Source organism: Mesoplodon bidens, assembly GCF_964165515.1.
Source record: "Mesoplodon bidens genome assembly, chromosome: 12".
NCBI classification, from domain to species: Eukaryota; Metazoa; Chordata; class Mammalia; order Artiodactyla; family Ziphiidae; genus Mesoplodon; species Mesoplodon bidens.
In genome coordinates, this window is record NC_138168.1 from 78,740,224 (window position 1) to 78,763,964 (window position 23,741).

General features: G+C 45.8%; 1 protein-coding gene across 2 annotated transcripts in view; it reads left to right on the forward strand.

Annotated features, from left to right (window-relative positions):
- Positions 1-706: 706 nt before the first annotated feature.
- PLEKHG1 (pleckstrin homology and RhoGEF domain containing G1) overlaps positions 707-23,741 on the forward strand; it is a 232,287-nt gene continuing 209,252 nt past the window's right edge. The window contains exons 1-2 of one of the 2 annotated variants that reach the window (XM_081251047.1): positions 751-836; positions 6,566-6,665. The gene's annotated coding sequence lies outside the window, so the exon portion shown is untranslated. Of the gene's footprint in view, positions 837-6,565; positions 6,666-23,741 lie in introns of both variants that reach the window. The other variant, XM_081251048.1, reaches the window with a different exon arrangement.

Here is a 23,741-nt window from a genome sequence, read left to right on the forward strand (position 1 = left end):
TACAGCTGCCTTTGAAGGGAGGTAAGTGCTGAGAAATCACTTTGCATGCCTTTGACGTTCATCTTAGGCACCTTGGACTCAAGTCATCATCTCACTGCACACACAGACGGTGCCTTTAAACACCTATCTGGCTATTTCAAAGATTAGTCTTCTTTGCCTCCCTTTCCACTTTTACTTTCTCTAAGCAAAGGTTAGTTGGTACATTAACTGAGGTCATTAGGGTAATGACGCCTGAAAAACAGTGAGCTTCCTCCCTCTTGGTACATATTATTACCCCAGAGCTTCTGTGTTACTACTAAAATGTCGAATTAATCATTCGGTGTATTATTTTTACAAAATCGTATGGGAAACTATCACGTCTAAGAGAAAGCTAAACCTGAGGATCCCGGAACATGAAGAAAAGTCATGTGTCTACGAAAACAGTAGCAGGGATTTTTTTTTTTTTTTTTTTTGTAATTTTTCCCCCGGGGGCTGTAATTTGACTGCTCTCTTTGGCAACGCTCCAGAGACAAGTCCAAGTGCTTAATCTCTTTCTCCTTCTCTCTCCCCCTCCACCTCCCCACCGTTCTCGCCCCGGCAGAGGGGAGGAGGCACCGCAGATCCGCTGCTCGCGGCGGCGGGGCCCGCATCCCTGCGCCGGGAGGGGCGGGTCGGGGCGCGGCCGCCGAGCGGGGAGAGCGGCCGAGCGGCGGGGCCGAGCCGAGGAAGAGGAAGTCCGAGCCGGGGCGGCGGTGCAGGGCGCTCGGCGGGCGCCGGAGCCGGCGCAGCGCAGCGCAGCCGCACCTTCCCGGGCCGACGTGCGAGGGCGGCCCGTGCCGGGAGCCGCCTCTCCCCGGGTAAGCGCCCGCTTCCCTGGACACCGGGTCCTTTTCCAGGGACGGGACCGCTCGGCCGGGAGCCCCGGGGAAGGGGAAGGGGCCCGGGGCACCCTCGGCCCGGCGCCGCAGATCCGCAGGTGGAGGCGAGCGGAGCGCGGTACCGGGTTCCTGTCCCCCGCGCGCATCCTCGCGGGTGGGGGCCGGCGGGGTCGGGGGAGCGCGCCGTCGCCGGGACCCGGGCCCGCCCCTGCCCGCCGCCGGCCGGAGGGGGCGACCCGCCGCCGCCGCCGCCGCCGCCGCCCGGCTCCGGGCTCCGCGTCCCCGAGCGCCGGCCCCCGAGTCCCTGGCGCTCCCGTCCCTCCACCGGGTGCTGCGGCGGAGAAGGGGCTCCTTAGTGCGCGCAGGAGCGTTACCAACCCAACCCTCACAGCCCAAACGGCACAGTCGGAAAACGGGACCTGAGCGCCCGCCGCCCTCGGTCAGCTCCCCACCACCGGGCCCGGGCGCCTGGGCCCCCAGGAGCGGTGAATCGCGGTGGGAGTCGGAGGCCGGGGCTCTGTGGCGCGTATGGCTGGCAGGATCCCTGCCTTTGTAGATCTAGCCTTGGTGTCCCAGCTCTGCAAATACGTCCCCCCGGGGGGAGCGGGGGGGGCGGTGTCGAAAGCCGGTGGCCGGTCCATCATGGGGTCGATGTAACACCTGGTCCACGGGGACTCTGCCGACCTTCCTGGCCTCGGAGGACAGCCAGGGTCTGCGGTGATGCCCGCAGCACCTCCCCCTCCCCCCACCCCCCACCCGCGCTTTGTGTCCTCTGGTGAGACTTTGGTTCTTAAATCAGAAGCCTAGGGAGGTTCTAATCGGGAAAAGTCGTTAAGCTGTGGCATTTCATTCCGTTCCTGGGAAACAATGAGGTGGATGACTTTTTAAACGCTCTGGTGGAGTCTTGTTTGTAGAGCCGGTATTTCATTAAGTTCTGGTCCTTAACCCTCCCTTTGTACCACCCTCAGGTGGCCAAGGCTACTGCACATAGTTTTGAAATTGTAGAGGGTGAGTCCGGGGGAAGGCTGTTTGCAGCAGGCATCGCGGAAGACAAGGTCGATCGCAGAGGGAGAGTTGGTTTGGGGGTTTTCCGACAACTGGGTACAGAACTTCCTTGTGTTTTCGTATTTAAACCAGGAGATCAGCATGTTGACTCTGGGTCAGATTCGTCTTCGAACAGAATTCCAGGCCTAGAGAGATCGTGTAATGCTATAAACACAGTTATCAAGTGTTAAAATCAGCCTCTCCGGGCCGCCCAGTTTCTGTATACTTTTAAAGAATTTATGGACTTTGGATTTTGATTAAACGCTATTAAAACATTTCCAGGCTCATCGTGTCTGGGAATAAGAAACTCCATTCTAATTTCATCTTTGCCAAGTCAGACCTGAGCAAGCTGCTCCACCTCTGGTGGCCTTGGCTTCTCCCTTGTGAAGTGATTTAGAGGAACCAGAGAGTTTCTAAAGCTTCAAGCTCACTCCTGACCGCACCACTCCCACCCCGTGGTACTTGTTTGGTCTCCTGTATTTAAGATTTAGATACAAAAGTGATGGTTTGATATTATGGTCCTTTCTCATCTTTGAGTCTGACTTCCCAATTCCTCACTTTGCTTTTGGTCCTATTTGAAGCCTGGTGTCTAAGCCACCAACGCCCCCGAAGAAACGTTTCCCCAGAGTTCTCCTTCCTCATTGGCATCATCCTCATAAGGTCATCAACAGCTGACCTTATGCATGACCTGCCTTTTCCCTGGTATAGCTCTCCCTGAAGCCTTCCACTGAAGGGCAAGGCGCAGTGAGAAACGGTCACCTGGCAGTCAGACCCATGCCTGAATCCTGCTTCCCTTGATGGTTTTTTTTCCTGCTCATCTCCATCCTCACCATGGGCACCAGCTTCCTTCAGTGACTTTAACATGGACGATGTTACCAAATACAAGCTTAAATATTTCCCTGGGAGACTCAGTCTGTGCTTCAAAAAGATTAAACGATCATTTTTTTAAACAAATTGCTAGGAAGTGGCGAAGTAAGTTTTCAAAAGAAAGAATAACCAGTGCTGTTTTGTTCTCCTCCTTTTTGAGGCTATGACTTTTTAAGTGATTTAATGGTTTGTAGTCTGACACATAAACACAGGAAATGCTTGAGTAGCACTAAATCTTTTGAGCCCTTAGTAAACTATAAAGCAATTCCTGAATCTATGCTCTGATTTTTATTTTTTTTTTTTTTTTTTTTTTTTTCTTTTTGCGGTATGCGGGCCTCTCACTGTTGTGGCCTCTCCCGTTGCGGAGCACAGGCTCCGGATGCGCAGGCTCAACGGCCATGGCTCACGGGCCCAGCCGCTCCACGGCATATGGGATCCTCCCAGACCGGGGCACGAACCCGTATCCCCTGCATTGGCAGGCGGACTCTCAACCACTGCGCCACCAGGGAGGCCCATATGCTCTGATTTTTAAAGGCTGCAATCCACTTTGTACAGATTTCTCTTCCCTCCCCCTTTGCGAGTAGTTGGTCTTTCGAACAGCTGCCATCTGTGAATCCTCATGCAGGCGAGATTATTATATCCATGGAACAGTAAAACTAGATGGATCTTGGATGATCTAGCCAAGCCCCTACATCTTAAAGATGTGTGCAAGCGCTAGTGGTTAAGAACAAGTGCTCTGGAATTAGCTGACCTGTGTATGGAGTTTGCCTCTGCAGCTCAACAGCAGTGCGACCTTGACCCCTCTAAGGAAGTTATTTAGCCATGGATTATTTTATAATGGAGAAAATGTAGCAGTCATAGTTGATCATTCTCTCCGGATTACCTCACCTTTGCTCATTCCTTCCTCTGTAAATTTAGGAAGTAGCGACCCTTCCCTCTTGAGCGGTGCTGAGCATTGATGATTATTAACAAATTAATCTGTAGTAAGTGGTGGGTGCACTGTGTGCTTCCAAGATGATTATTGTTGATAAACCAAGTCCCAGGAGTGAGTGATTTTGTTGGCAGTTAGACAGCTCTCAACTGGCAAAGCTGTGATTTAACCCAGGATCACTTCTCTTACCTGTGAACTTCACTACCTAGAAATGGTGGTGGCATGGGGACATATTTTAAATTAAATGTAATGGTTCACTCTTTAAGAAAAAAATCCCTTGCCTCTTTTGACGTAAAAAAGAACATAGTTTCCAAAGCAAAATGTTCATGTATTCAAGCAGGGATGGGAATAGAAACATTTTCTAGACAAAGACCCTAAGCAGCCTAGTGCTTGTGTGTGGCAGGCATCTCAAATATTAATGTTTCATCACAGCCTGCAGCAATCTTGCTTTATAAAATGAAGAGCTGACCCCAAACCAGTTGGGCATTCAGGGCCATGGGCATCTGTGCCAAGGAGAACTTACTAACTGCAGGGCCCGTTTTCAAGTCATTAAGAGATGGCTCCATGCTCTGCTTCGTAGTGCTCATGCTGATGAAAAGCAACAGATGCTTTAGCAGAGATGGTAGAAATATAGGCTGGACATCCTAGTGAGGGGACCTGGGTTTGCTGTTAAAGTAACTAGGCCACAGGTCATCCAGCTGCTGCAGAACAACTTCATGGATGCTTGGGTGACCCCCATCCCAGTGATTAGAAGTTGCCTGTAGATCTAGTGTAGTTGTCATGTTCGAGTCATGTTTAAGTATATTTCCAATCTGTATACACAGAGTTACCCAGAACTGTTTCTCTGCTGAACTACAAGCCATGTAAAAATCTCTAAACCTAAACATCTCCTTTTGGTAAATATGGAATTACTGTTTGATGGAAAGCAAAAGTAGGCTGGATTCATGGATCCAAAAAATCCCTAACCCTCCTCTTCTTTCCCCCTTCCCATATAATCCTGGCGGAAGGGCAACTTCAAGAGTGTTAATGTTAGGCTGAGTTTTTAAAAGAGTCCAGCTACGCCCCCTTGATGTACTAAACTGATGTCTTTAATTAAGAAAGCTATTTGGGTAAAAGCTTTAATGACCAGGGTGCTGCTGAGCCTACAGAAGCCACTTATCACCAGCATTAGGAAGATGAAACCATTGCAGCACTTGGCCAAAAGCTAGCAAGCCCTCAAGTGTGAGAAGGACATCTTTTAAAAAGATCAAAGACAAAGTTGAAATGTGTGTGAGTGTAATAATCGCTGAAACTTTAGAATTTTCATAAAGGGAATCAATAAATCTAATGTTTGAAGTGGCAAATAGATCTTAGCATTGTCCACTCTGTGTCCAGTCACATTAAGCACTGACTTAAATGACCTGACTCTGAATAGAAATGGAGGAGGATGATGAGAAGTTCTAGATCAGGGGGTGCTGAATCTTTTCCTGTAAAGAGCCAGATGGTTAAGTATTTTAGGCTTTGTGGGCCATGTACATGCCTGTCGTATATCTTTGATTTGTAGAAGGGGGGATTGCTTGTTTATATAAACCCTTTAAAAATGTAAAAACTGGGGCTTCCCTGGTGGCTCAGTGGTTGAGAGTCCGCCTACTGATGCAGGGGACACGGGTTCGTGCCCCGGTCCGGGAAGATCCCACATGCCATGGAGCTGCTGGGCCCGTGAGCCATGGCCGCTGGGCCTGCGCGTCCAGAGCCTGTGCTCCACAACGGGAGAGGCCACAACAGTGAGAGGCCCACGTACCGCAAAAAAAAAAAAAAAAAAAAAAAAAAAAAAAAACTGAAAATCTAAACAAGTGTTAGTAAACCAAAAAAAGAAAAAAATATGGCAGCCGTGGTTTGCCAACTGTGTCCTAAATGAAATATTCTGTCTGTGATATCCTTTAGTATTTTTGTGGAGCCCCCAAATGATAAATTTCATAGGCTCTATCTAAGCTGACTCTCTATAGACTGACTTATAATCAAATCTCCTGTGTTACTGTTTTTTCCAGTCACTCTTCTTTATTTTCTCTACACTGGGCTTAGAGGTCTCTGTTAGACGTAGCGATCAGTTGACATAGGACTGACGGCACCAAATTTCAACATTCATCCTTGAGTGAGATGCAGGACAGGGAGAGAAGCTCAGCTGGGATGGAATATAGTCCACATTGAAACGGGTCATTGACGAAGATCATTGATCATATGAAATGAAGTTCAAACCCCCCAGGATGGCACCCAGGACCTTCATGCTCACTTTTCTCCTAGCACCTTCCCAGGTATACTCTATGTCTCTCTCACTCAGGATAACTCACAGAGCCCTACATGGGCTGTGCTCTCTCTCACCAATGGTGGGGTCCATCCATACAAAGTTTAAATATACATCTCTTTCGTGGAGCCTCTCCTGATCTTATTGGGAAGAAACATGGGCCCCTGCACCTCCATATTAACACAGGACCTTACACGTGAAGCATATAGAAGGACAGAGAAATGTGGGGATCCCCAGTGGACAAATACTACCTTTCAAGTTTGGGGGAACAGTCTTATTCTTCTCTGTAGCTTCAGAGGTCCTGCCTCACCTCTTTGGACCGCTCGCAGCATCAGACCCATTTCCAGGCTTTGTATGTGATGCACAGTATAGCATGGCACCGATGTGTCTGGATTTGAAGTCAGGCTGAGCTGACCTCTAGTCCTGGCTTCTCCACTTTACCTGATGCCCCATCTTTAAAGTCAATAATGAGAATGACCTCTCAATTGGTAGGAATAAATGAGATTATTTTTCTCTGACAAGCATTTAGTTCAGGGTCTGACGTGTAGTGATTGCTCAATAAATGGCAACTTCTATTCATTCCAGGGTCATCTATTGAGAACCTACTATCCCTGGAATGATGCCTGATGCTGCTCTAGGAATAGCAGTGAATACAAGAGTCACGGTCTCCATAGTGATATGATCAGTAAGTGGAGAGAATCAGGGTAAGGGATGGGCCACTGTAGACGGGTGCTCCAGGAAGCCTGTCAGAGAAGGCAAGGTTTGAACTGCAACTTTAATGAGATTGATGAGTCCCTGTTTCATCAAATCTAAGATGCTTTTGAAACACACCCTTTTTAAATGTACCATTAAGAGAGAAGAAATGCTGTCAATAAAATTGACACGGTCTCCTGTAAGATGCATCCCTAAGCTGTGAAAAATGTGCATCTTAGCAGCAATGAAATGCATAAATATTAGTGCTCAATAAATATCCATTGAATAAGGTAGTGTTACACCATGGTTGCATACAAGGTTCAGCTCCGATGGTTTACATTGTAACTGAGTTTGTCTCTTCTGTGTCTTAGGTCTGAAAGTTTGACTTGGAACTAGCAAAGGGTGTAATATAGTAAATTAAAGTATTGTGAGACATTTGTGATCCAACGTGCTTTAAAAATAGTTTAAAACATTTGCTTTGGTCATCTCAATGGGCAAAGTGTCTTGGTGACTCCTGCTGAAGTGAAATTGGCCTGAACATAACTTGGGTAGGAGTGAAGTTGAACTTGGGTAGGAGTGAAGTTCAGCAGCTCTTGCAGCCGATAATTCCTTCTGGCAGCTGTCCATAGAGATGTGTGAATCTTTAATGCAGAGAAAGGCCTTCCTCAGGGCAATGAAGGCATTAGCTGGAGCTTACTTCCTTCTGTTTCCCAGATTTAATGTAACATAAATTCTCCTCCTCTCCTCTGTATCCCAAGGGGCTGATCATTCCTCTAACCAAGCAGGTCCTCTGTGATAATGAAATGGAGGGGGCTCCCTTTAGAGCCACCCCGCTTCCCTCCTCTGGCAAGTCTCTGGGTTTTCACAGTCCAAGCAGTGTTCTCCTCTCTCTCCCCACCCTCCTCCTTGCTTAGAGAGTAAAACACTGCTTAAGTCTTTGCTTTCTGACCACCCTCTAAACTCTCTCCCTCGTCAAGATCCTTTTCTGAACCCAGTTGGGAGCCTGCTCCAGCTCTCCCTTCTGTCCAAGATCTCAGCTTCTGGGTGGATGACTCAATGGGAGCTTTGACAATACTTGGCTATTTCTAGCTGTAATAAAGTGTGCTTTCATGCTGTTTTGATTTTAATTTCAACATGTCACTCGAGTCCCGCGCACACGTCAGCACGCCTGTGCTCCACACATGGTGAGCGTGCCTTTCCTTCTGCCCGCCTGGAGTCTGTTCTTTGGGGACCCTTTCAGCAACTCCCACCCTCTCCCAGCAAAGTTCCCTGCCTGCACCCTGCCTGGCTGGGAAGGGTCTGTCAGCACTAGGCCACGGAGGAAGCGAATGCAGACCTTGCTCCCTTCCAGGCACATCCTTCCTCCACCTTCTCCTGTGACTGAAGCCCTCATGCTATAGGGGGTCTTTAAGACCCTTGCCAACTCTAGCTGAAATATGAGTCTTTGGAAACGAGTAGATGCAACGGAAAGGCCATTTGTAGGCATTCCAGGGATGCATATTAACCACGGTCCAGCCTCAAGATGATTTAAGGCTGTCTCCGACCTGTGGCTGGAATGCTGGTCGGGGTGGAAAGGGTGTGTGAAGATGCAAGGCCACAAGGAAGGAGTGGAGACCATCGCAGAGTTCAGCTTCCCATGGTCGTATGATTACAGGCAGTCCTCAAGCACTAACATCTGTGCTTCTCTGATGTGCTGGGAGAGAGGAAAAAGCTGTAATCTGGGGCATAAATCTACGATCCTGTGTTTATTCCCTTAACCATGTAAACCTGTTATTAGTTTAAGCATCTATGTTGTGCTTAAATATTACAGCTGCTTCAAAGGAGGAGACGGTAGCTGGTCTGAAACAGCTTACCGTTTAAGTATTCAGTTTTCTCACACTTTTAAAATCTGAATCAACTAAACATATGAATTATGAAGCATAAGAGTCAAGATCAGGAATATCGGATTACTGAGTGGGGTATGCAGAGGAGAAGCCTATTAGAGGGGACGTAGACTTTAAAAGTGATTTTTTAAAGAGAAAACGCTTTGGGGGTTTGGGAGTGCCATGTACACACTATTATATTTAAAATACATAACCACTAGGACCTACTGTATAGCACAGGGAACTCTACTCAATATTCTGTGATAACCTAAATGGGAAAAGAATTTGTAAAAGAATAGATACATGTATATGGATAACTGAATCATTTTGCTGTATACCTGAAACTAACACAACATTGTAAATCAAACTATACTCCAATATAAAATAAAAATTAAAAAGAAACAAAAAAAGAAAACCCTTCCTTTACCTCGTGCCCTTCACACCTTAGGTCAGAGTTTTTAGAGAATTACTTGCTAAGGACTAATGAGGGTGAGGCTAGAAGGGTGATGAGGTGGGCAGGGAACAGACAGGGAATGGGCGCCCAGATGGGCTGAGGAGGCTTGGCTGTGTCTAGGAAGAGTGCTTTGGGAAATATTTGTAAGCTTATGGAATATAGTTATGGAGCAAAATCTTGGTGGTCTTGGCTTTTTTCCACTTTTCTTCAGTGTCTATGTGAGATAAATGCTTCTTTTCCCCTCTCTCCTTTAACAGTTGTTTAGATTAAACTCTAAGGAATTGCCATTTAATCACAATACTTAATGATATTTGATCTTGACACTAAAATGGCAAGGAAAGCAATGTGAAAGTAATGTTTTTGAGGCATGTGGACCCCTGTGGCCCATGGGTATACCAATCACAAGGAAGCATTACCTCGAGCAAGTCGGAATCCAGAGGATTTCCCAGAAGTGTCATTATTGAGAAGCGCTCTTTCTTTCATCTTTCTTTCCCTTTAGAACGTATCCTGATAGGAAAGCAAATACTATGAAGTTCTAAAAATCGAGTTGCGATGAGCACTGTAATAGCCACGCCTTTCAAAATCCAGAATCCCCCTAAAGAGCAAAAAGAGATTTGTTTCACTTTATGATCTGCCACATCAAGATGCAGTACTATCTAATCTAATCCTATAGTTTAAGAAATTTCCAAATAGGAAGTTAACAGGTGTTTATTTTTACCTTCTTATATAAGTGAAGAAGAAAGCACCTTTCTGTATTAGCTAAAGGCATAATAGCTAGCAATAACTATGCTAAAAAACCCCTTGGCTTCGGATGACTAATATGAGCAGAAAACATACTTTGCAAATGTTTGGAAATGAAATACCGTGCTCTTAAAAGAGAACATTCTTACTTGATACTTCAGTATGCATAATAGATATAGCAATCAAATCTAATACTTTCTTGCTTTCTTTGCTTACTTATTGTAATGCTAGTTCAAGCACTGTTTCTGTGACATTAATTATGGGAAAAATGGTGTGCATGGAAGAGATAAGTTTGTTTTTCTAAGGTCTGAATATTCAGAGTTGAAATGTGGGAATAGTCTGGAATTAGGCAGCCTATATATGTCATTTGGACATTATTTGAAAATGCCTGCTAACCTGGGGGTAAGACTATATAATAAAGATATTGTGAGGCTTAAATGCACAATGTATATATAGCACCCAGTACATAATTAGCCCTTGGTAAATAGTGGCTCTTTTACTATGTTTACTGGGTGTCACACTTAAGGTTTATTCCCTGCTACTAGACGTCTGGAACAATAAACCAACATGAAAATAACTGAGAAAAAACATCTCAGTGGTGGAAGAACAGCCTTTCTCCTGAGGCAAACGTAAGAGAGAGGGAAGAGAAACACTTTGTTCCATTGGTTTTTACTGTAGTAGAGACAGACTATACATTACACTCGGGAATTCAGATTAGAATTCGTGTATTCAACAAAGATAATTTCCTGAATTCTGGGGATACAGTGATGAACAAAACAGACCAAATCTGGGGTGAAGGGGGAAAAGCCATGCGATGAGTGCTTTAAAGAAAAGAAAAGAGGGAAATGGGTTGGGGCCGGGGAGTGGCATGCTATTTGCTTGGGTGGTCAGAAAGGCCTGTCTGAGCTGGTTACCTCGAGCCAAGATGTGTATAATAAGAAGTGACCTTAAGAAGACACGAGGGAAGAACATTCTCGGCAGAGAGAAGAAAAATACGTGTGGAGGCCCTAAGAGAGACATAAGATCCATGAGTTCTAGGGAAAGAAAAGCAGGCTGTGAGTGAACAAGGGAGGCAGAAGAAAGCGTGAGGCAAAGGTGGAGAGGGAGGTGGGGCCTGAGTCTCGTAGGTCTTTGTAATATTGAAGGTCTTTACCGTGGCTTAAAAGAGAAATAGCGTATGATACCCGGAGGGTATCGCTTACACGAGGAATCTAGAAGCAGTGATACACATGAACTTCTTTACAGAGCAGGAACAGACTCACAAGACTTAGAGAATGAATTTATGGTTACCAGGGTGGGGCGGGGGGAGGGATAGTTAGGGAGTTTGGGATTGACAAGTACACCCTGCTGTATTTCAAACGGATAACCAGGGCTTCCCTGATGGCGCAGTGGTTGGGCGTCTGCCTGCCGATGCAGGGAACACGGGTTCGTGCCCCGGTCCGGGAAGATCCCACATGCCGCGGAGCGGCTGGGCCCGTGAGCCATGGCCGCTGAGCCTGCGCGTCCGGAGTCTGTGCTCTGCAATGGGAGAGGCCACGACAGTGAGAGGCCCACGTACTGCAAAAAAATAAAAATAAAATAAATAAATAAATAAAATAAAACGGATAACCAGCAAGGACCTACTGCATAGCACAGGGAACTCCGCTCAGTATTCTGCAGCAACTTAATTGGGAAAAGAATTTGAAAAAGAATAGATACAGGTATCTGTGTAACTGACTCACTTTGCTGTTCACCTGAAACTAACACAACATTGTTAATCAACTATACTCCAATATAAAATATAAAGTTTTTAAAAAAAAAGCGCCGTGCAAAGCCACTGGAGGGTTTGAGGCAGGGGCGTGACAGAATCTGATTAATTCTCTTTCAGCTGGGAGCAGCAGCGGTACAGAGAGGATTCTGGCAGAGGCGGCAGGTTGACTCGGAACTGGAACGTCAGCCAGTTAGTGGCTCTGCCTACTAGAAAATAATCAAATGAAATAGCTCTCAAACTATTCTGATTTAAGTTTTCTGGCTCAAATAGTGAGGGCCTGTTGTGTTTCAAAATAAATCCAGAGAAACACTGTGCAGCAGCCGGCCTGAGCCTCCCACTCTTATTCATATGCCTTCTGAGATTTATCTGTTGGCTTTTGCACAATTGATTTAAAGTCACCCACCCAGAACTGGGCTCACAATCTCCATTTCCAGACCCACCTCTAACTTCCTGGGGTTGTTTCTTTTCCCTCCTTTTCCAATTCTTAGTTAATAGCACCACAATTCATTGGTCAGGACAAGCCATTTTTTTTTCCTTTTCTGCCTTGTCAAATCAGTCAGCAATGACTTCCTAAACAGTCCTCCGTCCATATTCACTTATTCGTGTCCCCTTCCCATCCGTTCAGATGCTCCTCGCTTGCCTAGCCCACTAGCACAGTTGGTGAGCCAGCATGGATTGATGTATCTAGAATACAAATCTGACCAGTGAACGTGTTGTCATAGAGACCTCTTCTAATGGCTTAACCCAACAGAAAGGTTGACAGTAGAACTTCAGGTGGAGATACAAGTCCCAGGTAGAGAGCCTTTGGTGTTTCTCTGGTCATGTTTTCCCTCTAATATCTCAGGTCAAATCCATAGGCAAACTGGGCTCTTCCTCCAAAATATCCAGAATCCTATGACTTCTCAGTCTTCACTGCTGCCCCTTGGTCCGGTCCAGCTGCCTTCTCTGCCTGGATTGTGCAGTAGGCTCCTAACTGGTCTCCTGGCTCAGCCCCACGCCCCCTCAGCCAAAGCGATCCTAATTCAGACTCCTCGAATGGTTTCCCATTTCACTCAGAGTCAGAAGCCAATCCACAGAACGGCCTCCGAGCCCCCGCAGTGGGACCCCTGCCCCGCGCTCTCACTCTGATCTGCCACCTGCCCCTCCCCACGTGCCCCTCTGCTGGTCCCAAATATGCCAGACAAGCCCCGGCCTCAGAGTGTTTTCATGACCTCTGCCTGGAACATTCTTCCCTGGATATCAAAGCTTCACTGTCTCACTCCTTTCAGTCCCCTGCTCAAGTGTCCCCTTATCAAAGAAGTCTTCCTGATGGTGCTCTAGAAAACGGCAGCCTCCGTACCTTGGAGGCCGCTGTAGCCTTCTTACCCTACTTCATTTGTATGCATAGCATTTAAGAACGCTTAACAAAGGATATAGTTGTTTCTTGTCTGTTCTTCCATGAGGAGAGAGGTCCTGTGCTGTTCACGCTGTATTTCCAATGATTTAGAACAGTGCTCAGCACAGAGAGAAGCTTCACTTTTCGAATAAATCAATATCACCTCGGCAATTGCCACCTCTTGCCTCTAAGTCAGGTAAATTCTGGTTGCAGTCTGATACTGTTGCACCATGTTCTAGAACGAGATCAGCGCCTCAGGTGTGGTGTGTGGGGATGGGTGGGTGTGTTGGAGTAGAAGTGGTGGAGAACCTGCCTTATGACTCCACCTTCCTCCACCCTCCATCCCTGCCCTCATCCTCCTGGGCTTCGGAAGAAGCTTCCTTTGGAGGTCCACCTGGGCCTCTTGCCTGCAGTGTCTGCTCTAGCACCATCCAGCCCTGACAACCTTACTCTTGGCTGTTCTCCCCTATCTGCCTTATTCCTCCACAGTACCCACGGCACCACTCAGAAAATATCAAGACAACGCTTGATATTTAGGTCTAATCTTTTACCCTTCCTTTGTCCAGATGCTACTTATCCATCGCAATAGGTGGTGTGGTATGACAGTTAAACGTTCAGACTCTGGCGCTGGGCTACCTGGATTCAAACTGGGTTGCATCACTTAGAGTTTTCATGACCTTGCACAGACTTTTAGCCCCCCTAAGCTAAGGGGCAGCGACTTACAGATGAGGGAAACAGCACCAGCTTCTGGGGTTATGATGAAGATCAAAGCCAATCATTCTTTAATATGTTTGCAAAACCTAGGTCCAACATAGAGAAAAAGTCAGGCAAATGTTCGCCATCGTTTTCGTTAACATATCTTTTAAATGGGCCTCTTTAAGGAAACTCAAATTGCTCTTCTTTCTCAGAAAACCGCCTGTCTTTTAATTACCATTTTATTCAACTTCCTGTGTATTAAGGCTTTATCTTTTTTTTTTTTTAAAGAACATGTTGGGGGTAGGAGTTTATTAACTTACTTATTTATTTTTGCTGTGTTGGGTCTTCGTTTCTGTGTGAGGGCTTTCCCTAGCTGTGGCAAGCGGGGGCCACTCTTCATCGCGGTGCGCGGGCCTCTCACTATCGCGGCCTCTCTTGTTGCGGAGCGCAGGCTCAGTAGTTGTGGCTCACGGGCCCAGTTGCTCCGCGGCATGTGGGATCCTCCCAGACCAGGGCTCGAACCCATGTCCCCTGCATTAGCAGGCAGATTCTCAACCACTGAGCCACCAGGGAAACCCCTTAAGGCCTTATCTTGATGCAGTTATCAACTCATCCAGGCCTTATTAACTTACGTGTATAAAATAAATAAATACTGCTTGCGTGTAGAAATACTATATTTATCCACCCTCCTCTCAGCATTTCCCACTCCCTTCCTGCTTTATTTTCCTGATTAGCACACATATCTGCCTGATAGATACACCAGGAATTACTGTTTATCTTTAAAGCTCCATGGAGGGAGGAATGCATCTTCGAATTAAGGAAATTTCCAACTAAACACAAGTAGAGAAAATAGCATAATGAACCCCCATGTACCCATCTTCCAGATTCAAGAATTATAAACATTTTGCCAATCTTGTTTCATCTGTTTCCCCATGAACCCCCTTCCCCAACTTTGAAGTAGTAAAAGCAAATCCCAGATATCATGTTACTGTACCCATAAATATTTCAATATGCATTTCCAACAGATAAGAACACACTTTTCCATATCACCACCACACAATTAATACACCTAATAAAAATAATAGTAGTTCCCTAATGTCAACTCTTTCTCTGTCCATAGTCAAATTTCCATCAGAGCTCGAGTTTTTTGGCCTGTTCTGTTCACTGCCACATCCCAAGTACATAAGACACACTGTAATGTTTAAATGAATGCGTGGCTAAGTTGTGTTCTGAAATTTCATTTTTGGAAGACAATTCCATAAAAATATGATAAATGGTGATTGTGATCTTGGGATAATAAAAGAAATGTCAATGTCTTTTAATGAGCAGATACCTTTGGAGTTCTAACTTGGAATAGGTTGTCTTTTTTTTTTTTTTTTTTTGCAGTACGCGGGCCTCTCACTGTTGTGGCCTCTCCCGCTGCGGAGCACAGGCCCCGGATGCGCAGGGTCAGCGGCCGTGGCTCACGGGCCCAGCCGCTCCACGGCATGTGGGATCTTCCCGGACCGGGACACGAACCCGCGTCCCCCGCATCGGCGGGCGGACCCCCAACCACTGCGCCACCAGGGAAGCCCAGGATAGGTTGTCTTTGAACCTGCCTCTCTGGCCTCGGAGGAGTCTGAAATTCCACTCCTCCTCCCTTCTTGAACAGGAAATGAAGTTAGCATGGTACATATTTTTAGAGTTGAATGGACTGCCCTTTGAATATGAGCTGTACTACTTATAAGCTATTTCTTCTTTCATAAAATGGAGGAGAATTGTAACTACTGTAGAGGGTAGTTATGAACATGTAGTGGATAAACTGTTTAACTGTGCTTGGCCTTTAGCAGCTGTTTAATGGACAGTTGTGCTCTCTCTCTTGTTGCAAGCCACTGTCATTGGCAATTTCCAAGGTGAGAGTTCCCAAGCCAGGGGGGAAAGGCCCCCAGAGGCTGCTTGGAGGCAAGAGGCTACCAAGCAGAAGCTGGCCCTCCACACTGCTGCCTTCCCAGGCCTCCCTGGCCCTCCGTCCACACTCTCTCACTCTCTCTGTCCAGATTGGCTCTTCAGTTTTTCTTGCTTTTGCTGTGGTCTACTGTGCAATGGCAAAGCAGTGTTTTGGTTTTACTTCTGGGAAGTACTGCTGCCCTTTTGCGCATCCATTTGAAGAGCTTTAACTTCTAATGACACTTTAAAAAATCCTTGGGGGTTTCCCTGGTGGCACAGGGGTGGAGAGTCCGCCTGCCGATGCAGGAGACACGGGTTCGTGCCCCGGTCCGGGAAGATCCCACATGCCGCGGAGCGGCTAGCCCCGTGAGCCATGGCCGCTGAGCCTGCGCATCCGGAGCCTGTGCTCCGCAACGGGAGAGACCACAGCAGTGAAAGGCCCGTGTACCGCCAAAAAAAAAAAACAAAATCCTCATAGTTCTATCTTGTCTTTTGAGTAAACACTAGACAAAGATAGTTCCATAAAACTCAGGTTTTGTGCTCTGCTGTTACTGTAGATGGTTGTGTGACCTCTCCAAAATTAGAGCTCTGTTTCTACCAACCCCTGAATGAATGACTGGGTCACACTTTAGATGCCCATCTAGGTAAGATTACTGTCAGGCACATCAGGGTCCCTAATAAGTTCTGAGGTCATAACCCGTCTTGTCAATAACACATCACTTCTCATACTAGGTTTAGATGCAAGGTTAGTCTTCCTCTCCATCACTGGTCGGACACATGGAAGGGCCTTCTCAGTTTCATGATTTGAAGGAGTTGCCCTCCATTTCCAAGGCCACACCTTGTTCTGAGACAGATTAGCCTGGAATTTGAGGAGGTGAATAAAGCTTTGGATAACCTATAACCTCAGCAAAGCTCAGTCCCTTTCCATAGCACAGAGGGTTTCAAAACATTAGCTCTAACTCTGATAGTTTTGTACCCGAACGTACACCCTTGAGCCCTTTCCTGCATGACACGTCTGGGTCCCCTCCCCTCCAGCGAACCCCCAAGTCCACACAGAGTTCTCTTTGCTCTGACTTGGCCTCCTTCACCCCTCTGCAAGCTGCCGTCTGCTTTATTTCCCTTCCTCCTCCATCACAGCCCCTCTTCTTTCTAAATCTCCCCAACGGAAATCTGGAAATATGCATATACTTAAATTCTCACAACAGGAAAAATAACACAGTGGTAAATTCACAGAGGCTAGAATTTTTTGTGAGGAGAAACAGACTGAAGAGGGATTGCAGTGAGGGAAGTCTGCTCTAAGGAATAGAGGGGAAATTCTAAATAAGGACCAAGGAGACTGGAAGGGGCAGGGCATCTGGGCAGCAGGTACGGGGAGAATGAAAGGCAGTGTGAGGGCTAGGGTGGTGGTCACGAAGCTTTACCTCTGGTTCCCATTTGCCTCCTGTCGTGTAGTTCCCTGTTGTACCAAGGAAGTACTGACTAGCTCAGGCAATGTTCCAGAGGCTTTGCATGTATTTACTAATTTCATGCACACAAGCACTTTGAATATGTGCAATCATTCCCATTTCATAGATGAGGAAACTGAGGTGTAAAAACAGATGACTTGTCCAAAGACACTCAGCTAATCAATGGCAGCCTCGGATCTGTGCCCAACAGACTGGCTTCAGATCTCATGCTCATAGTACACTTGGGGTATGAGTTAGGATTGGGCTCGGCTGCAAGGGTGGGGGATGGGGGACACAGGACTTACAGGTCTGAGTAGGTCCAGGACGAGTAGGGAGCTCTCTGCTCATAGGGACCCAAACTCCCTCTGTCTTGTTGCCCTGAGAGATGTCATCTTCATTATGGGTGGCTATATGTGGTCGGCCCTCTGTGTCCCCAGGTATCACATCTGCAGATTCAGCCAACCGAGGATCAAGGTTGGTTGGCTGAATCCGCGGACATGAAACCTGTGAATTCAAAACATGTGGATGTGGAGGGCTGATTATATTTAATGTACTGCACCATTTTATACAAGGAACTTGAGCATCCTGGGATTTGGGCATCTACGGGGGCCTCCTGGAACCAACCTCCGGATAATACTGAGGAACAACTGTACCTAGTTAAAATTAAGGGTTGCGTTATTGTTGAAAAAAAAGAGTGGCAGGTTGGGATACAACTCTCTTGATAAGAGAAAAGGAAGATGACATTGCAAGGTGTGCTGTTCCAGAGGGAAGGAGCACCAGCAGCCAGCGTCTCAGAACTGTATTGCTTGAGGGCCTTGAAAAGCTGTGGCTCGTGGTAGCTACTAAAGTATTTGATTGACTCTTCGGGTGTCTTCTCTAAAGGGAAAAAAAAATGTTTAACATCTGGCGGGCTGCCCCACTTAATTACAAATAAATATTACATGCGAGTGTTTGATTAACAACTGGGCATTTCCAACAAACATTTCATCCTGGCAAGGGCTGTTTGCTAACAGAAGGTCAGAAGCAGTCTCTTCTAGAGAGGAAACTTCTAAAGATGCTAATCATCATAGGATGCCAGTCATTCATGGTGACATTAGGAAACAGCTGAAAACTGATAAGGTCTACTTGCCTCCTTCAGTTTAATGTCTTGTAAGAACTTGCTTTTCTGTCGAAGAGTTGTACTAGTCAGACTCTTGCTTGAAGGGCTCCGCATTTGGACTGAATTAATTAATCAAAGAACTGAGTGAGATGGCAGTATTCTCAATCTACTGTGATAGAAAAAACATTGATAAATGTGAAGTTCTAGAATTAAGACCTATGTTGAGGGAAGAATGATTTAAACATTAGTGAGAGGATTAGAAAGAAAATCAAGAACTTGGATAACAAAGTTTTTTACCAAGATTAAGAATTTGAAGAAGTGTAGTTGAGTTAAATTGTATATTTTTCAGAAATTTAGATTCTGTGAATTTTCCTCTATTGCATGTTCCCAGAGAATTACAGGAAATCCTTTCTAACAGGGTATCCTGAGTTGGAGGGTTTGTTAAGTCAAAAAAACACTCATTTGGTGGTATGCTTCTGGTGAAGATTATAGAAGCCATTATGCTTCACTGAATTTGAAGAACTACAATCACTTTAATCACACTTGTTTTCACGGTGGCCCAGAGAAGAATTAAGAGACTTCCTTTTTCAAAAGTTTTTGCTAAGACAGCACTTTTATTCTCCAGTTGAGTCAACAGCATTGTCTTCTGTTGGAATTCCAAAATCAGACTTGATGTCCTAGTGAAATTTAAAAGTAAATCGATGAGAAGTAATTAACCAGTTAATTACTAGTGTGACAAAATAAACTTGTGCTTTAAAAGTGTTTTAACTACTCAAATGGCTGGGGACTTTCAGGAGAAGGCTGTTGGTTAACGTGAAGTAGTACAGAACTCTAAGTCTCCTTGGCAGCGTTTCCCGTAGAACTCAGTAAGGTTTAGGTCTAACTTGAGATGCCCAAGAAAATTAAGAACAGTGATGCTGATGGTGAGTGGAGGATAAAGCTGCCAACTGGTGTGAGTGCCCTTGTGAGGCCAAGCTGCAGAGCGTTCACCAGGGTTTATAAATGCAAAGGATTTCCTTCTATTCTCTGAGGACGTTTGACAGACAAATGGTTGCAGCTTATTGATGGGCATATCAGCAAGCATTGTCTTGAGGAGGGCCTGGGGTGTGGGAACAGGTCTTAAGGGGCGATAGAGAGCGAATATGGTATGTGCTGGTAAATGTTTAACAACCTATGGGGGTAGGTAGCTCTGTGTGTGTGTGTGTGTGTACACACAGGAGACATACATATACATATGTACACATAAGTTTATGACAAATTGTAGTAATATAAAGGATGAATAGCATGTAAGGTGCAAATAATAAAAATTGATTCTCATAGAATGCTTTTGTTGATGTTTGCTGAACTTCTTATATTCATAACCAACCTATAATAAGTGAATTTAGTCTCAACATTAATGTTTGTTAGATATTTTCTTTGACATTAATATGACAAAAGTGAAACAATGAAGATGTATGTCAGAGCTTCACACTTTCATCAGTGACATGAGACCCCTCTGCTGAATTGAATGCTGGATGACTGTTTCCTCATTTTTTGGTCCTATGTGTACAGTGTAGCAGCTCCAGACATAACACCCTTTTATGTTTTAATCTGTATTATTAACGTTTTCTCCAGCACTTTCTTAGACATGAAGAGAACAAATCAAAGCCAGGTTTGCAGTGTTTGCCAACTTCCATGGTGTAAATGTTCGCACTGTGTCTACTTTCAAGCTACCAGAGTTGGGGAGAAATATGTAATTATTAGCCATTATTATGATATTTCTACCATATAGATGAAATAGACATCAATAACCTCAAGAACATAGGTAACAGTAAAATATAGTAAAATAATAAGTGAGGAGCATTTCTACCTTTGTTTCTAATGCAGTTTATTTAATGTTAAGATTACATTATTTACATTTTAATGATGACTTTAACGAGTGGCTCACACAATTCCTGAAGCTTAACAGTTGGTTCTTGTGAGATGCTAAGGAAAAGAGCGTTGAGTAGGAGAGTGTCAACTGTCACGGTACAGAAGCATCGGGGGAGTAACAGAGTGCTTATCTGGGAAGTTTCTGACCTGATGAAATGTATTTTGAAAAGCAGGGGTGATTTTCCTCTAAGTGTGGGCCAAGTGCATTTATGTAACTGAATACAGGTGGTCTCCGGGTTACTAAGGACAATTGCAATCCAAAGGGTGGGACAGCCCCTGCCCAGCCATTGCTGGAGATCTCTCACTGGTTACCTCAGGCTTTTTACTTACTTGGGGGCGAGGGGAGTAGCAGCAGAGGGAGAGTAGTTTGTGAAAAACAAGGGAAGAGGGAACTTCCCCGGCAGTCCAGTGGTTAGGACTTGGCCCTTTCACTGCCAAGGGTGAGGGTTCGATCCCTGGTCGGGGAACTAAGATCCCACAAGCCATGGGACGAGGCCAAAGGGGGAAAAAAAAAAAAAAAAAAGACAAACCATAGAAGAAACTGTGGAAAGTAAAAAACAGTTTAGACTTGCTCTGGGGACAGAGCCTAGACCTTTTGACTCAAGTGATGACTTTTCTCAAAATTCTACCGATTGAGAGATCCATGTTTGTTAAAGATGGAGGAGGGGGCGCTTCCCTGGTGGCGCAGTGGTTGAGAGTCCGCCTGCCGATGCAGGGGACACGGGTTTGTGCCCCAGTCCGGGAAGATCCCACATGCCGCGGAGCGGCTGGGCCCGTGAGCCATGGCCACTGAGCCTGCGTGTGCAGAGCCTGTGCTCCGCAACGGGAGAGGCCACCACAGTGAGAGGCCCGCGTACCGCAAAAAAAAAAAAAAAAAAGATGGGGGGTTCAAAGGTCATCTCTACTCTGTGCTCAGGGTCCCTCTTCACAGCCTCCGCACTCCTGCCTGTGAGCCCCTCCCACCTGCCCTCTTTCTCATTCTCTCCTCTTCTGCCCTGGTAGAGAGCTTCCCAGCTTTCTCCACCTTCGCATTTGCTCAGAGCCATCACTCATCTCAGCAAGAAGACCTCAGAATTCATACTCCCTAGAGGGCCACAGACGATTGTAAAAACAGACCTATTTTCCTGACACATTTTCATCTGAATTAATTCAGTGTTAATTAATTAATATTCGTTAATGTTAAATTAGTTCAGCTTTACTCCTAATACCCACCGAGCCCCTCTGTACTAAGGGAGGGGATGACGAAGTGGAAAGGAAGGCAGTTTTGAGGCAGGGAGCCTTTGAGGACCTAAGGGCGGCTTTTACGGAGCAGGTGGAGAGGTAAAGAAAATAAAATGCATGCTTCTAGATGCTTTCTTTCTTCAGACATGAAGGAAGAAATGTTCTTTTTTTTTCCCTCCCACTTCATGCTGCCCACAGCTCCAGAGACACAGGGCTCAGAAAAACTCCCATTTGCTGCTTGGACCGCTTATAATTTTTGGCATAAATTGATTTCTTTTTCCCAAAAGATGTGTTTTGAGTTGAGGAGGGTGTTTCTGTAGCATTAACACATTTAAGCTGCTGTATTGAGATTAACACTGACACTTAACACAGCTGTGTCTTCTCTATAAATGCCACGTTTGTTTGATCACAATCACACAGTCATCTTTATATTTTTATTGTATTTATTTTGGGGGTCTTTCTTTGTGTTTACTTTCATTGTTTATTTTATTGTGTGTGTTTTTATAATTTTATTGCGTTTTTAATCAGAGGGGATTTTTGTATGTGTGAAGGGAAAGAAAAACACCGATTCCAATTGGGTCATTAGAAATAGTTCTAGACCTGTATTCCTCAGAGTTGTAGCCAGGCCATGGGCAGGAAGCCCCAGACGTGGGCAGCCCGCCTGCATTCTCCCCGCAGGAAGACGGCCTGACTCAGTGGGCCTCCAGCTCTGCCAGCTCCTGGCCATACCCAGGCCAGACCCGGCAGGTCCTGATTCCTCAGGAGATTGCTGAAGTCTCCAGGCCTGTCCTTTGTCCCCTCAGACCCCTTCGGTATTTGTGCAAGCAGGGAAGGGCTCTGTGTAAACACTGACACTCCCTCTCTGACAGTTGGGCACTCCACACCCTCTTAATCCAAGTCGGGGTGAAAAGAGCCAATTGTGTGTTCTGTTTTGCTTATCTTTTAAATTGCCAGATCTTTTTGACTGACTAAGCTTTTTTTTTTTTAAGTTGTCTAGACTTCTGGCGTAATGAGGAGCCTGTGTGTGTGTGTGTGTGTGTGTGTGTATGTGTTCATTCAGTAAATGTCTGTGTGCCTCTTCTGTGCCAGGCATCCTTTATTTGCTGTGTAGGCACTTAGGGTACAAGGGTGAACAAAACTGAGGCCCTGCCCTCTTGCAGTTTGCATTCTCTGCAGGTGACAGATATCAATAAGTAAACATCAAATGTCATCAGGATTGACCAGTGCAACGAAGAAGAGTCAGGCCACGGTAACAGGGTAGAAAAGGAACTCGGATTGGGGAGGGAGGGCACTTTTTCTTACTGTTACCCAGATACATCTCATCTGTGGATGTTAAAAGTGGTAGCCAGAAGAAGTAAATAAAACTCTGCCATTTATCCTGTCTGTGTAAGGAAAAGACAAACATCCAGCTTCTCTTTCTCGGGTTGAATCTCCAAGGTTCCTGACTTCAGTTTCTGGGCCTCAGTTTCCTAATGTTAAGCTGCAAATTTAATAGTAGTAACCGGCTCCTGGAGCTGTTGCAAAGAGTCATATGGAGTTAGTGCTCGTGACGGGCTTAGAACAAGGCCCGGCGCGCAGTAAGTCCTCGAATGGTAGCGCTAATGCCGAACAATAACGATACACATGAGGATCTAGCCCTTGTGCCAGGAGCCTGTGTTCCAGAAGGTCAGGATGTAGAGCTGCTGCTTTGCAGGGAAGCAGTAAGCGAGGAACCTCAGCTTCCCTCTTTGTAAAATGGGGTCCTCTTAGGCCACTAGCCTCAGAGGGTTTTGTTGTGCAAATCAGTTTAAGGAACGTGAGAGCACAGTTTGAAAACTGGGAAATACTACTGGAAATAGCACTACAGATGGTGGTACTGAGCACTCATAGGGCCCAAAATAACCTATGTAAAGTCTCTAAATATAAGTGCTATCAAAATGCACATCGTAATTATTTACGCTACACATCATGTCCTCCTTCCTTTATGACGCTTTCCCTTTAGGTGACATCTCGTCTCTGGAACACCCTATAATTCACTACGTGGTGGTATCGGTAATGCCTTATCACACTGTGCTCAGGTTCAGTTGCGTTATCAGTGCAGTTGACCTTGAGCACATTGGAATCCAACTCACATTTGAGCCTCTCTTTCCCTTACTGGTCCCTCACACGACCCCCTTCCCTGAGAACTCTGTCCACCTCTGGGGTCTGCTTGGTTATGTCAATGTGCACTTCACATTATACCAGGTGGAAGGAAGCAGAAAGCCGAATGAGAATGTCATACTGTGAGATATCAGAAGTATACTGTTGTTAAATGAGTGAATCTCAATAAAAGCAAAAATGTTATATGAATATTTATTATATATGTATAAAGCACTATTCCAGATGCTATATGGTGAGTGGTAGTTTTAGCCCCAAGACAGAGTAATAGTTTGTTATCCTATGTACAGTAACAAAGAGGAAGCATTCCCAGTGACAGACTTCTTTGGAAATGGCAGAAATCAGAATAACTGGAGCCACCAGGCTGTGTCCCAGTGCAGGGGCAGCGTGGTGGGGCACCCATCCTGTGCCCTGTCTCCCCACCTCACCCCACCCCCGTGGGGCAGTCTTTG